Consider the following 10,168-nt stretch of genomic DNA (forward strand, 5'->3'; position numbering starts at 1 on the left):
TCTAGAGAAAATTTAACCAAGTTACTGTCACGTGAAAAGGCAACTGAATATACAGACAATAAAAGCTCCTTAAGGAATTTAGTCTAGTAGATTATAGAAACATTTCTAGGCTTCCACAAATGATTACAGTGTCATGAGGCAGGAGCTTCTAGTAGGATGAGCACTGATTAGTGGTGCTTCTCACTCCACCTGGACAGTCAGGGTCAGGGCAAATGAGGAGACCGGGTTTGAGGACTTAAAGATTTTGTAGAAACAGTTCACTTGACCCTAGAATGCAGGGCCATCTTTCTCTTTGGTTTGCTTATGATGATCCTCCAGAGAAGGGCTTGTCTTGGACAAAGTGAGGAGATAAAGAGTGTTTGAACAACTCTGTCACCAGAATTAAAGAGGTTTTGATCAATCAAAAGTAAGTAAAAGTGTTCTGGTCCTTGAAAGCAGGTATTGGCTGGAGTCAGAGACAGAATCAAAGGGAATGGAGGGGTCTCCTCCTAATGGCTATGACAGATTTATGGCCAATCAATCCTCTAGCTGAGAACAACTAGAATGGCTAATATAACTAAAAAACAAAACAAAGTTAAATTGTCTGAAGGCATCAGAGAGCCACCAGTGTAACCAGGGATTGTGGAACCAAGATCACTGAGAGAAAGAAAATTCACTGAAGCCAACCCAACATTCACCTTCTCTTTTCCCTTAGGTTTTCACTGATATAGAAGCAGCACAGGCCAAGAAGCAGAGAACCAAGAGGAAAGTGAATACTGTCAGGTTGAGGACTGAAGCTGAGCTATTGGCATATCTTGGGTGCTAGTGAGTTAAAATTAGTCTTCAGTGTTTGCCAACGTAAAGAAGTCCTGGTATATACTCCAGAATTTCAGTAAGGCAAATAAGAAATGAAAGGGCTGAAATCCAACTCTAAATCACATGGAGTCCTTATCTGATGAAGATGATATGTTCCTACTCTGTGTCTCAGAAGCTAAAAACAAAACAAAACAAAAAAATACTTCTCAAGAGGAAAACAGCATTATCTAGAAATAACTAACTTCTATAGTGTAAAATGCATAATTTCAGCCATTTAATCAAAAACATGGAAATAGACTCACCCCTCACTCGCCACTGACGACCTGCCTCACCACACCCACGCCCCGCTGCCATCTGACAGAAATGCTTCAATTACCCACAGTCTTGCCAGATAAGACCGGTGTCCAGGGTACTAGCCTCTTATCTCACTTGGGATTTTGCCAAAGATGTAAAATTTGGTGCAGATTCCTGAGCCTTACTGCTTCAAGGTGTAGACTTTTTAGCAGATGCTGTAGATGTTACAATAGGGCCAAAAATGATGATTGATCAACTGGGGAAGTTCTAAAGTAACAAAAGATGGTGTGACTGTTGCAAAGTCAATTGATGTAAAGGATAAACATAAAAATATTGGAGTTAAACTTGTTCAAGATGTTGCTAATAACACAAATGAAGAAGCTGGGGAGACCATCACCAGTGCTATTGTACTGCCATGCTCTTTTGCCAAGAAAGGCTTTGAAAAGATTAGCAAAAGTGCTAATCCTATGGAAATCAGACGTGTGATGTTAGCTGTTGATGCTGTAATTGCTGAACTTAAGAAGCTGTCTGAACCATGACAACCCCTGAAGAAATTGCTCAGGTTGCTACGATTTCTGCAAATGGAGACAAAGAAATTGTCAACATCATTTCTGATGCAAATAAAAGGTTGGAAGAAAGGGTGTCCTCACAGTAAAGGATGGAAAAACACTGAATGATGAATTAGAAATTATTAAAGGCATAAAGTTTGATTAAGGCTGTATTTCTCCATACTTTATTAATACATCAAAAGGTTAGAAATGTGAATTCCAGGATGCCTATGTTGTATTGAATGAAATGAAAATTTCTAGTGTCCAGACCACTGTACCTGCTCTTTAAATTGCCAGTCCTCACTGTAAGTCCTTGGTCATAATTGCTGAAGATATTGATAGAGAAGCTCTAAGTACATTCATTTTTAATAGGCTAAAAGTTGGTCTTCAGATCATAGCAGTCAAAGCTCCAGATTTTGGTGACAACAGAAAGAACCAATGTGAAGATACAGCTATTGCCACTGGTGATCTAGTGTTTAGTGAAGAGGGGTTAGCCCTAAATCTTGATGCTATTTAGCCTCGTAACTTAGAAAAAGTTGGAGAGGTCATTTTGACCAAATATGATGCTGTGCTTTTAAAAGGAAAATGTTTTTCCTTTTAAGGCTCAAATTGAAAAATATATTCAAGAAATCATTGAGCAGTTAGATGTTACAACTAGTGAATATGAAAAGGAAAAACTGAATGTATGTCTGGCAAAACTTTCAGATGGAGTAGCAGTGCTGAAGGCTGGTGGAACAAGTGATGTCAAAGTGAATGAATGAAAGACAGAGTTACAGATGCCCTTAATGCTGTAAGAGCTGCTGTTGAAGAAGGCATTGCTCTGGGAGGGGGCTGTGCCTTGCTCCAGTGCACTTGAGCCTTGGATTCATTAACTCCAGCTAATGAAGATTTAAAAATTGGTATAGAAGTTATTAAAAGAACACTCAAAAATCCTGCAGTGACTGTTGTTAAGAATGCAGGTGTTGAAGGATTTTTGATTGTTGAGAAAATTATGCAAAGTTCCTCAGAAGTTGGTGATGATGCTATGTTATGAATATGGTGGAAAAAGGAAAAATTGACCCAACGAACATTGTGAGAACTGCTTTACTGGGTGCTGCTGGGGTGCACTCTCTGTTAACTAAATCATAAGCTGTAGTTACAGAAATTTCTAAAGAAGGGAAGAACCCTGGAATGGGTGCGGTGGGTGGAATGGGAGGCGAGATGTTCTTATTCCTAGAATAGTGCTTTATTAATGAACTGTGACAGGAAGCTCAAGGCAGTGTTCCTCACCAATAACTTCAGAGAAGTCAGTTGGAGAAAATGACTGAAGGCTGATGTTTAAGAAAATCACTATAACCATCAGTTACTGGTTTCAGTTGACAATATATAATGGGTTACTGCTGCCATTGTCCATGCCTACAAATAATTTATTTTGTATTTTTGAATAAAAGGACATTTGTGTATTCCTGATATTGGGTGCAACCACCATGTACCAATGTACTTCTTTCAACTTAAATCACAAAGGTATTTTTACTACTATTCTATAAGTCAGAATTTTAGTGCTTACTATCACCAGATGAAAAGTTAAGCAGCCTTTCTGTAGAGAATAAGAAGTGTGTACAATATCCAATTATGTGACAACTTTGTGTAGTAAAAATTTGTTTAAACTAAAAAAATGAAAGAAGCAGACTGACAAGCATCCAGATACTGATGTTAGTTAATACAGACTTTAAAATAGCTATTAATGTATTCAAGAAAATAAATGACAAGATAGAAAATTTCATCAGAGAATGAAAATACATTTAAAAAATCAATTAGAGGGGCAGTTCCAAGATGGCTGAATAGGAACAGCTCCACTCTACAGCTCCCAGCATGAGCGACATAGAAGATGGGTGATTTCTGCATTTCCAACTGAGGTACTGAGTTCATCTCACTGGGGCTTGTCGGACAGTGGGTGCAGGACAGTGGGTGCAGTCCACCAAGTGTGAGCCAAAGCAGGGTGAGGCAGCACCTCACCCAGGAAGCACAAGGGGTCAGGGAATTCCCTTTCCTAGCCAAGCTGTGACAGACGGCACCTGGAAAATCGGGTCACTCCCAGCCTAATACTGCACTTTTCCAACGGTCTTAGCAAACAGCACACCAGGAGATTATATCCTGCACCTGGCTCGGAGAGTCCCACACCCACGGAGCCTTGCTCATTGCTAGCACAGCAGTCTGAGATCAAACTGCAAGGCAGCAGCGAGGCTGGGGGAGGGGCGCCCACCATTGCTGAGGCTTGAGTAGGTAAACAAAGTGGCCGGGAAGCTCTATCTGGGTGAAGCCCACTGCAGCTCAAGGAGGCCTGCCTGACTGTATAGACTCCACCTCTGGGGGGAAGGGCATAGCTGAACAGAAGGCAGCAGAAACCTCTGCAGACTTAAATGTCCCTGTCTGATAGCTTTGAAGAGAGTAGTGGTTCTCCCAGCACAGAGTTTTGAGATCTGAGAATGAACAGACTGCCTCCTCAAGTGGGACCCTGACCCCGGAGTAGCCTAACTGGGAGGCACCCCCCAGTAGGGGCAGACTGACACCTTACATGGCCGGGTACCCCTCTGAGACGAAGCTTCCAGAGGAATGATCAGGCAGCAACATTTGCTGTTCAGCAATACTCGCTGTTCTTCAGCCTCCACTGCTGATACCCAGGCAAACAAGGTCTGGAGTGGACCTCCAGCAAACTCCAACAGACCTGCAGCTGAGGGTCCTAACTGTCAGAAGGAAAACTAACAAACACAAAGGATATCTACACCAAAACCGCATCTGTACGTCACCATCATCAAAGACCAAAGGTAGATAAAACCACAAAGATGGGGAAAAAACAGAGCACAAAAGTGAAAATTCTAAAAATCAGAGCACCTCTCCCCCTCCAAAGGAACACAGCTCCTCACCAGCAATGGAACAAAGCTGGATGGAGAGTGACTTTGAGGAGTTGAGAGAAGAAGGCTTCAGACGATCAAACTTCTCCAAGCTGAAGGAGGGAGTTTGAACGCATCGCAAAGAAGCTAAAAGCCTTGAAAAAAATTAGACGAATGGCTAACTAGAATAACCAGTGTAGAGAAGAGCTTAAATGACCTGATGGCATGAGAACTACATAACCAATGCACAAGCTTCAGTAGCCGATTCAATCAACTGGAAGAAAGGATATCAGTGATTGAAGATCAAATGAAAGAAATGAAGTGAGAAGAGAAGTTTAGAGAAAAAAGAGTAAAAAGAAATGAACAAAGCCGCCAAGAAATATGGGACTATGTGAAAAGACCAAATCTATGTCTGATTGGTGTACATGAAAGTGATGGGGAGAATGGAACTAAGTTGGAAAACACTGCAGGATATTATGCAGGAGAACTTCCCCAACCTAGGAAGGCAGGCCAACATTCAAATTCAGGAAATACAGAGAACTCCACAAAGATACTCCTCGAGAAGAGCAACTCCAAGACACATAATTGTCAGATTCACCAAAGTTGAAATGAAGGAAAAAATGTTAAGGGCAGCCAGAGAGAAAGGTCGGGTTACCCACAAAGGGAAGCCCATCAGACTAACAGTGTATCTCTTGGCAGAAACTCTACAAGCCAGAAGAGAGTGGGGGCCAATATTCAACATTCTTAAAGGAAAGAATTTTCAACCCAGAATTTCATATCCAGCCAAACTAAGCTTCATAAGTGAAGGAGAAATAAAATCCTTTACAGATAAGCAAATGCTGAGAGATTTGTCACCACCAGGCCTGCCCTACAAGAGCTCCTGAAGGAAGCAATGAAAATGGAAAGGAACAACCAGTACCAGCCACTGCAAAAACATGCCAAGTTGTAAAGACCCTCAATGCTAGGAAGAAACTGCATAAACTTATGAGCAAAATAACCAGCTAACATCATAATGACAGGATTAAATTCACACATAACAATATTAACCTTAAACGTAAATGGGCTAAATGCTCCAATTAAAAGACACAGACTGGCAAATTGGATAAAGAGTCAAGACCCATCAGTGTGCTGTATTCAGGAGACCCATCTCACATGCAGAGACACACATAGGCTCAAAATAAACGGATGGAGGAAGATCTACCAAGCAAATGGAAAGCAAAAAAAAGAAGGGGTTACAATCCTAGTCTCTGATAAAACAGACTTTAAACCAACAAAGATCAAAAGAGACAAAGAAGGCCATTACATAATGGTAAAGGGATCAATTCAATGAGAAGAGCTAACTATCCTAAATATGTATGCACCTAATACAGGAGCACCCCGATTCATAAAGCAAGTCCTTAGAGACCTACAAAGAGACTTAGACTCCCACACAATAATAATGGAAGACTTTAACACCCCACTGTCAACATTAGACAGATCAATGAGACAGAAAGTTAACAAGTATATCCAGGAACTGAACTCAGCTCTGCACCAAGCAGACCTAATAGACATCTACAGAACTCTCCACCCCAAATCAACAGAATATACATTCTTCTCAGCACTACATTGCACTTATTCCAAAATTGACCACATAGTTGGAAGTAAAGCACTCTTCAGCAGATGTAAAAGAACAGAAATTATAACAAACTGTTTCTCAGACCACAGTGCAATCAAACTAGAACTCAGGATTAAGAAACTCACTAAAAACTGCTCAACTACATGGAAACTGAACAACCTGCTCCTGAATGACTACTGGGTACATAACCAAATGAAGGCAGAAATAAAGATGTTCTTTGAAACCCATAAAAACAAAGACACAACATACCAGAATCTCTGGGACACATTTAAAGCAGTGTATATAGGGAAATTTATAGCACTAAATGCCCACAAGAGAAAGCAGGAAAGATCTAAAATTGACACCCTAACATCACAATTGAAAGAACTAGAGAAGCAAGAGCAAACACGTTCAAACGCTAGCAGAAGACAAGAAATAACTAAGATCAGAGTAGAACTGAAGGAAATAGAGACACAAAAAGAGCCTTCAAAAAATCAATGAATCCAGGAGGTGGTTTTCTGAAAAGATCAACAGAATTGATAGACCGCTAGCAAGACTAATAAAGAAGGAAAGAGAGAAGAATCAAATGACGCAATAAAAAATGATAAAGGGGATATCACCACCAATCCCACAGAAATACAAACTACCATCAGAAAATACAATAAACACCTCTATGCAAATAAACTAGAAAATCTAGAAGAAATGGATAAATTCCTCGACACATACACCCTCCCAAGACTAAACCAGGAAGAAGATGAATCCCTGAATAGACCAATAACAGGCTCTGAAATTGAGGAAATAATTAATAGACTACCAACCAAAAAAGTCCAGAACCAGATGGATTCACAGCCAAATTCTACGAGAGGTACAAGGAGGAGCTGGTACCATTCCTTCTGAAACTATTCCAATCAATAGAAAAAGAGGGAATCCTCCCTAACTCATTTTATGAGGCCAGCCCCATCCTGATACCAAAGCCTGGCAGAGACACAACAAAAAAAAGAGAATTTTAGACCAATATCCCTGATGAACATCAATGCAAAAATCCTCAATAAAATACTAGCAAACCGAATCCAGCAGCATATCAAAAAGCTTATCAACCATGATCAAGTGGGCTTCATCCCTGGTTTGCAAGGCTGATTCAACATATGCAAATCAATAAATGTAATCCAGCATATAAACAGAACCAACGACCAAAACCATATGATCATCTCAATAGATGCAGAAAAGGCCTTTGACAAAATTCAACAGCCCTTCATGCTAAAAACTCTCAATAAATTAGGTATTGATGGGACATATCTCAAAATAATAAGAGCCATTTATGACAAACCCATAGCCAATATCCTACTGAAAGGGCAAAAACTGGAAGCATTGCCTTTGAAAACTGGCACAAGACAGGGATGCCCTCTCTCACCACTCCTATTCAACATAGTGTTGGAAGTTCTGGCCAGGGCATTCAGGCAGGAGAAAGAAATAAAGGGTATTCAATTAGGAAAAGAGGAAGTCAAATTGTCCCTGTTTGCAGATGACATGAGTGTATATTTAGAAAACTCCATCGTCTCAGCCCAAAATCTCCTTAAGCTGATAAGCAACTTCAGCAAAGTCTCAGGATACAAAATCAATGTGCAAAAATCACAAGCATTCTTATACACCAATAACAGACAAACAGAGAGCCAAATCATGAGTGAACTCCCATTCACAATTGCTTCAAAGAGAATAAAATACCTAGGAATCCAACTTACAAGGGATGTGAAGGACCTCCTCAAGGAGAACTACAAACCACTGCTCAACGAAATAAAAGAGGATACAAACAAATGGAAGAACATTCCATGCTCATGGGTAGGAAGAATCAATATCGTGAAAATGGCCATACTGCCCAAGGTAATTTATAGATTCAATGCCATCCCCATCAAGCTACCAATGACTTTCTTCACAGAATTGGAAAAAACTACTCTAAAGTTCATATGGAACCAAAAAAGAGCCCACATTGCCAAGACAATCCTAAGCCAAAAGAACAAAGCTGGAGGCATCACACTACCTGACTTCAAACTATACTACAAGGCTACAGTAACAAAAATACCATGGTACTGGTACCAAAACAGAGATATAGACCAATGGAACAGAACAGAGGCCTCAGAATTAATACCACACATCTACAAACATCTGACCTTTGACAAATCTGACAAAAACAAGCAATGGGGAAAGGATTCCCTATTTAATAAATGGTGCTGGGAAAACTGGCTAACCATATGTAGAAAGCTGAAACTGGATCCCTTCCTTACACCTTATACAAAAATTAATTCAAGATGGATTAAAGACTTAAATGTTAGACCTAAAACCATACAAACCCTAGAAGAAAACCTAGGCATTACCATTCAGGACATCGGCATGGGCAAGGACTTCATGTCTAAAACACCAAAAGCAAAGGCAACAAAAACCAAAATTGACAAATGGGATCTAATTAAACTCAAGAGCTTCTGCACAGCAAAAGATACTACCATCAGAGTGAACAGGCAACCTACAGAATGGGAGAAAATTTTTGCAATCTACTCATCTGACAAAGGGCTAATATGCAGAATCTACAATGAACTCCAACAAATTTACAAGAAAAAAACAAACAACCCCATCAAAAAGTGGGCAAAGGATATGAACAGACACTTCTCAAAAGAAGACATTTACGCAGCCAACAGACACATGAAAAAATGCTCATCATCACTGGCCATCAGAGAAATGCAAATCAAAACCACAATGAGATATCATCTCACACCAGTTAGAATGGCGATCATTAAAAAGTCAGGAAACAACAGGTGCTGGAGTGGATGTGGAGAAATAGGAACACTTTTTCACTGTTGGTGGTAAATTAGTTCAACCATTGTGGAAGACAGTGTGGCGATTCCTCAAGGATCTAGAACTGGAAATACCATTTGACCCAGCCATCCCATTACTGGGTATATACCCAAAGGATTATACATCATGCTGCTATAAGGACACATGCACATGTATGTTTATTGTGGCACTATTCACAATAACAAAGACTTGGAACCAACCCAAATGTCCATCAGTGATAGACTGGATTAAGAAAATGTGGCACATATACACTATGGAATACTATGCAGCCATAAAAAAGGATGAGTTCATGTCCTTTGTAGGGACATGGATGAAGCTGGAAACCATCATTCTCAGCAAACTATCACAGGGAGAAAAAACCAAACACTGCATGTTCTCACTCATAGATGGGAATTGAACAATGAGAACACTTGGACACAGGAAGGGGAACATCACCCACCGGGGCCTGTCATGGGGTGGGGGGAGGGGGGAGGGATAGCATTAGGAGAGATACCTAATGTAAATGACAAGTTAATGGGTGCAGCACACCAACATGGCACATGTATACATATGTAACAAACCTGCATGTTGTGCACGTGTACCCTAGAACTTAAAGTATAATAAAAAAATCAATTAGAGATTCTAATTAATATCCTGTAACTAAAATTAAGACTGCAAAAGATAGCTTTAACAGCAGATTAACTGAAAAAAGATTTATTAATCTGGAAAACAAATCAGTAGAAAATGTCACTTGAAGCATTGAGAGAAAATAAGATGAAAATGTATTTAACAAAAAAGAAAAAGACATTTGGGTCATAATGAAAAGTTTAAAATATAAATACTTAGAGTCCAAAATGAGAGAAAAGAGAAAATAGGGAGAAATAATTTTGATTATTGGCCAAGAATTTTCTCAATCATGCAAAAGTTATCACGACATAAATTCAAGAATCTTTATGAATCCCAAGGAGGATTAACACAAAGGAAAACTTACTGAGGCATATCATGATAAGACTACTGAAAACCAGAGACGGAGAAGACCTTAAAGGCAACCAGATAAAAAAATGAATGACTTTTAAAGAAACAAAATAATAAAAATAAAGGATTCCAGAAAAACACTGTAATGACATATATGATGTGCTGAAGGAAAAGAAGTGCAACCTAAATTTACCCAAATTAAAATAATCTTATAGGGAACACATCTCCATCTCCTTTTCCTAACAAAAAAAGACAAAGATATTATGAAT

At 39.5% G+C, this 10,168-nt stretch overlaps 1 pseudogene; it reads left to right on the top strand.

The window, feature by feature from the left end:
* Positions 1-1,158: 1,158 nt before the first annotated feature.
* Positions 1,159-3,003, top strand: LOC129038452 (60 kDa heat shock protein, mitochondrial-like; annotated as a pseudogene).
* The last annotated feature ends 7,165 nt before the right edge of the window (positions 3,004-10,168 follow it).

The sequence above is a fragment of the Pongo pygmaeus genome, chromosome 5 (assembly GCF_028885625.2).
Source record: "Pongo pygmaeus isolate AG05252 chromosome 5, NHGRI_mPonPyg2-v2.0_pri, whole genome shotgun sequence".
NCBI classification, from domain to species: Eukaryota; Metazoa; Chordata; class Mammalia; order Primates; family Hominidae; genus Pongo; species Pongo pygmaeus.